Below are 6,044 nucleotides of genomic sequence, written 5' to 3'. Positions count from 1 at the left end.
GCAAGTCATCTGCATTGGAGTAGAACTTGCCAGAATTATCGGGAAATGGAAATGAGCAAACTGTTTGCTGTGTATTAACTGTTGGCGGACAAGTGCATTTTTCCTTGGGATGAGGGTACATTTTAAACGTGGCATTAAATTTGTTGCGCACGGAACTGGAGATTCTACCAGTGTGTACCAGTAATGCATTGCTTGAGGTGTAAAATACCAAAGCAATACTAAAAGACGATCCTATACCAATATTATTTGCAAGAGTTCCAACCCTCGTGCCACCGTCATGTATGCGTGTTTCAGCATCGTGAAGTGCTATTTCATGAATTGTAAACCTGACTCGCCAACCGAGTGGAGCCAGAATAATCCTTGTACAGTCGGTACCTTGGCTGAGAACCAGAGAACCATTTCTCGCCGTTATCACATCACCTACATCGCAGAGCCCAAAAATAGGACCATATGCTAGACCATTCTGAAATACTCCACAGCAACAGAGAAAAATAGCACCCGCAAAAAAACTTGATTTAAACGCGTCCATGGCGAATTTATACAAACAACGATATTATTAATGCCAACGAATGTAAATAAAATATCTTTAACTTCAAGATTCAGCAAGATATCAAGGTTCCCTCTTCAGCTAATACACTCGAAATTTCACACTAACAAGTAGTGATATTAAAAGTGGCATTAATCTTTATACTCCAGAACTGAATAAGCTATTTTAATCTTATCTTTATGCTCGCTGAAACTGAAAGCGTTATTGACTTTATGACAATGAGTCGCTCGCAGCTGTGAGCTGTGCAACTGCATTCAATGCTTGATGTGTCGTCATGCGCGTAACCGGAATCCCAAATGAGGTAAATCGTTACTAAAATGTTACAATTCTAGCTATCAAGAGTACCATGTTTTAGAATTTAACTTAATTCCTGCGTCAGGTTTTTTTGAATTCAAAAAGAATAGCACAGGAAAACTGAAAAAGCCTTAAAATTGATTGAGGTGTTACCTAATACGCGGCTGTACATCCGTATATTGTTTGCCTGTCACTAAAATTTTGACATCCAACTTGTATATTCAGGATAATCGAATACAGATAAAAATCTACGTTTATTGTGTAATGGGCCGAAAATGGCCCTTGTTCTTGACCTTTTTGAGCTCGAGAGCGGAAGTATTTCCTTCTCAATCAAGAAAGAGGCTTTTTTCAGTTTTTTGAACGTTCTTATGAACATCAGAATGTAAAAAAGCATTGTTATATTAAGATTATGCATGCTTGAACGTGAGTCGTGATGTTGACACTTGACATCATATGATCATACACAATCGAAGGGATTCCAGGAAAGAATGTCTATGTTTCCACCCACGGATACGTTATCACGTTAAATTTAATTTCCAAGTTTTTATCACATTTAGCGCATTAACAAAAACCTGACCTAATGCGCTAATGGTAATAAAAATTTGGAAATTAAAATTAAAATGCAAAGTAATCAAAGATGTCTTTGAAACATTCCGAAGAGACTTAAACAATACACGGAAGTACTTAAGTACTTCAAAATTGGAAAAAAAACTCTTACCCGTAGTCGCGGACTGCGGAGTCCGCATGACGGAACCGGAACATGAGTATTAAACACGACAAAAAGAAACAAGCAACAGGATGTTCTCTCTAAATCGGTTTTTGATATTTTTGTACGGTTCAGTGTACCTTGTTTTTTACATATTCGTAACCCTTTCTAAAAATTTACAAGGCAGTTTCGTTAAGCATGGTTCTCATACGTGACTGACGGTCGTTGACATAGTATGAAGAAATATATCTATATATATATACATAATCGCCTAATGATCGATCATTAAAGATCGTGAAACTCTGAGTAGCGAGCAATCATTGTAATCAGTTTAAGATTTTAAATAATATTTATTTTAATTTATTATAATAATTTATTTCAACAATTTTGTAGAGCATTTAATTTAATCTTTTCATTACAATTTTTTATTAAATCTGTTTTATTCAATTCCTCAAAACCATGGATAAAACGAAACAGTCACTCAACATTCGATGTGACCATGGGAAGCTTTGATGGTGCAGAAATTTGTGAACTTGTTGGTCTATACGCACTAAACAATCTTAGCGAAAGATTCGGAAGCAATAACATCGGTTTGTATAGAGATGACGGTCTGGCTCTGATAAAAGGTTCTAGGGAGTCTACGACTAGCAGATAAAGCAAGAAAAGATTTGTGTTCTGCATTTCAAGAATTCGGGCTAAAGATCACAGCCGAAGTAAACCAGAAAGTGTTAATTTCCTTGATGTTACACTCAACCTCACTAAAACCAAAACCCGAAAACCAAATAACGATCCACTCTACATCCATAAAGAATCAAACCATCCACCATCAATCATGAAACAACTTCCAGCGGCCATCAACCGCAGAATCGCATCACTATCATCTGACAAACAAGTCTTTGATTCTGTTGCACCCTTTAACAACGATTCCCTGAAGCAAAGTAATTACACCTCCAAACTACATTTTTCAACCCAAGAAAGCAAACCTTCAACCGAAAGGCAGAAAAGTCATTTGGTTCAACCCGCCGTATAGTAAGACCGTACAAACCAATGTCGCTCGGGAGTTCTTGAAGTTGATTGACAAACATTTCCCAAATCGTCACCCCTCCATAAGATCTTAAACAGAAACACCGTCAAAGTTAGCTATATAGCTGTATGAACAACATTAAAAGCGTCATATCAAAACACAATAAGCGCGTGTTGAAACAAAATCATTCCCAACAACCCGACAATGCTAACAAAAATAAATGAACGAGTGCCCAATTAGTGCCCAAATATTTACGTAATGGTTAGCTATTAGCGATCTCGCAGAAAATAGCGCGCTTAGATATAAAGAGGATTCACAAAAGAAGTTAGATCGTCAGAGGACTCAGAAATACTAGTGGAAAAGAGAAGGCAATTATTATATTTTCGGTGATATATACAGGGTGTCCCAAAAAAAACGAAAACTATTGAAATCACTCATTGTTAAAATTTGAATGCCGTGTTCACGAATTTCAGCCCGTGGGGATTTAATGCAGCTAATAAAATGCTAAATGCTTTTTGCTGCTAGAGAAAGGGGACATGTCAAAGGACATGGTCCTTGAGATGCACATTTAATAATATTATCCATATTTGTAAATTGTAAATATTGTTAATAAATATCATTTTTGCGAACAAGCAAATTTGACTGCATCATAATGCATGCATAAAAATGCTTATGGCAACCCTGATTTATACACTTGTGGGCCCAACAGAGTGCTTAGGCATTCAAACTCTAACAATGGCATTGTTATGGGTGATTTCAATATTTTTCGTTTTTTTTGGGACACCCTGTAGATGTGAGCAAATGTGTCCCACATGGTTGAAAAGAGTGTGCCTTTTCATGCAGTAAAAGTTGAAATTTGCATGAGTATGTTCCGAGATGAGTTAAATGTCAACGAGTATGGCGAACGTACAGTACTACAGTTCATCACAGCATTGACACTTGCATATATCTTGATGCCTTTTTTGATGTGATCTCTGAAATGAATGAAAGAAATGAGAAAAAACAGGGATGAGAGACGAGATACTAAAGAATAAAGTAAATATTTTTATTATCAAGTTGAAACAGTAAAACGAAACGTTTGAAAAACTGAGTCAAGGACTGAGAAATCCCACCTTAAATTCCCTATAACAGTACATAAACACTATACATTAAACATCAGATATATTATTATACACACTCTCTTTAAAACTTCAACACTGATACATCTGATAAGTATTGATAATCAAGTCTATTTAACATCAAAGCGATCTTTTCTGTTTCATTACCGAGCAAGTACTTTAAATAATCAACGAATGAATTAACTGCGTGATGTAAGGAATTACAAGAACTTATAATGTATTTACTATATTAGATCAGTGATATCAGGATTCACTGTTTGTTTCATCACTATAGACTCTTCGGCACCAAACGATCGAGTTATCTTACGTCTTTTAATTTGCCAAACTAACAATGGCGAGTATAAACACGGCTGAGATACCAAGAACAAGACCAACAATCAAATCAGTTTTACTATCCTTCTGATCACCATCACCAACATCATGACTAGATGTACCTTTGAAATAATTACATAATTATAAGGTTAAAATTGACATCGAGGGATGGACGAAATTGCTAATACTTGCAATAGCCTTTCTATCACTGGGTTTAAAACTAAATTAAACAACTAATTTAGAACATTGACGTAAATATAATATAAGTACATTATCTTGAAGCATGGGGTTTGTGAGATATTTTATTCCATTTTTTCACTTTCTTTCTTTTTTCCCCCTAAATTGTGTAATAGTTTTAATAGAGTGTTTAGTTTTAAGTCATTTGTAATCAATTATTTGTACATAGCTTAAATACCAACGGCCTGTTGAAAATCAGCCTAGACTGAAGAGCTACCGTTGTTAAAGAAATTCTAATGATAATAATAAATATTTTTCGGGGATTTTTCGTCAGTTTTATGCTTCTTCGTACCTGTTGAGTTGAGTTGATTTGTAGGGCGAGAACAACTTCGTTTCCAGGGCCTTTTACCTTTATTCTGGGTTGGGTTAAAAGGCACAAACGTTGGTAACATTCCAACATTTGGTATAGGGCAACCATAAAACTCACAACGAAAACTCTAATAACGACATTCGTGTTCTTTTTTAACTCTCAAATATCTTGTTCTCACTGGATTCTTTAGGTCATTTCGCACAGCCGTATTCACATCAGAGTTTGCTAAAAATGTCTAAAAATATTCAGCTAAAGTTAAAAATAGGCTCGCATGTGTACACGAGTTTGCTAAATACTTGCTTATTTGCACATGCGCAGACATTATCTTGACTTTCACACGTTTAACAAAACAAATCCCGAATTTCTGTATACGATGTATTTTAGCATCTAAACAACATTTCTATACGCCACAAACGTAGCAAAAATTATTATAGGGTTTAAGTATTAGAGTCTCACCATAGCATAATTATCTGTATATCTTCTTTATATTCTACCCATATCCTGCTGTCAACGCTATAGTCAAACAGATAGGATTGTAGCCAGCTTTCTCCACCATATGAAGACCCTTGCGTGGCAATGCCTGTTAGCTGAACAACTTCCCCGAAATCAACCTGTAGATATGCATCTTCAATACGATTAACTCGCGGAGTCCAACCAGGTCCATTATGGTTTAAACGAGCATTTGTAAATGGATGATAATTATCTGGTTTGCTGAACTAAGGGCGCTGTCAGGAATGCGATGGTTTTCCATCCCAAGAGGTGTGTCACATGTATAATTAACAATGTCTAATGATGAGTTGTCTACTGTAAGGTTACCAATTTCACCATCAGCTGCAGCCTTCGTCAGGGTGTCTATCGGGGTAGTGAAGACTGTGCCAGCCACATAATTTATTTTTAGATTACTAACAACACTTCATCGAGAAAATTTTTCCACTTTGACTGTACGAAACGTTGCATCACTCTTTAGAACTCCACGTACTGCACTCTCAATCTGACGGGCTTGTTCCATAAAGTCTTTGCTCTCGGGATTATTGAGATTGCCGTTCCAAATTAGGTTGGTGAATCTCATTGATATATCCCATCTTGTCTGCATTTACGCTATCAACAACATCCTGGCATAGTTTTCCTGTGAGATACTTTGTCACGAAAAACTTTAAATGCTTTAAAATTTTTATTATTCAACATCAAGGTCAACTAATGCATACTAAAATATGCAGAAAACGAAGTTCCTTCGATTTATTCACTGAGTTTTTTCAAAGGTAACATGTACAGGACAAATATAGCTCAGTGGGACAACCTCGTACCCAGGGTCTTCTGTGTTAACGGGGCGCGAACACAGAAGACCCTGGGTATGAGGTTGGTACAAGGATTTTAGACTTTTACGTGCGTGTACGTGCCTATGAAAAACGCGTGAGTAGAAAACAGCCTTAGGGTGGATTTCCACTTACGCGTTTTTCATACGCACGTATACGGACGTAAAAGTCTAAATTCTTATA

The 6,044-nt window shown here is 36.4% G+C and overlaps 1 long non-coding RNA gene across 2 annotated transcripts; it reads right to left on the bottom strand.

The window, feature by feature from the left end:
• Positions 1-3,841: 3,841 nt before the first annotated feature.
• LOC114531763 lies at positions 3,842-5,713 on the bottom strand. Of its 2 annotated transcripts, XR_003687883.1 has the most exons (4): positions 5,005-5,713; positions 4,531-4,783; positions 4,272-4,338; positions 3,842-4,123 (listed from the first exon to the last, which is right to left on the bottom strand). It is a non-coding gene; the product is annotated as an uncharacterized LOC114531763 (long non-coding RNA). The 2 variants fall into 2 exon arrangements; XR_003687882.1 differs by having other exon boundaries at positions 4,272-4,783.
• Between the last annotated feature and the right edge of the window lie 331 nt (positions 5,714-6,044).

This window comes from Dendronephthya gigantea, unplaced genomic scaffold, assembly GCF_004324835.1.
Source record: "Dendronephthya gigantea isolate DGI-Jeju-01 unplaced genomic scaffold, DenGig_1.0 000074F, whole genome shotgun sequence".
NCBI classification, from domain to species: domain Eukaryota; kingdom Metazoa; phylum Cnidaria; class Anthozoa; order Malacalcyonacea; family Nephtheidae; genus Dendronephthya; species Dendronephthya gigantea.
Note: the sequence above shows the minus strand (reverse complement) of the source record. Positions and strands in the feature narration are given on the sequence as shown.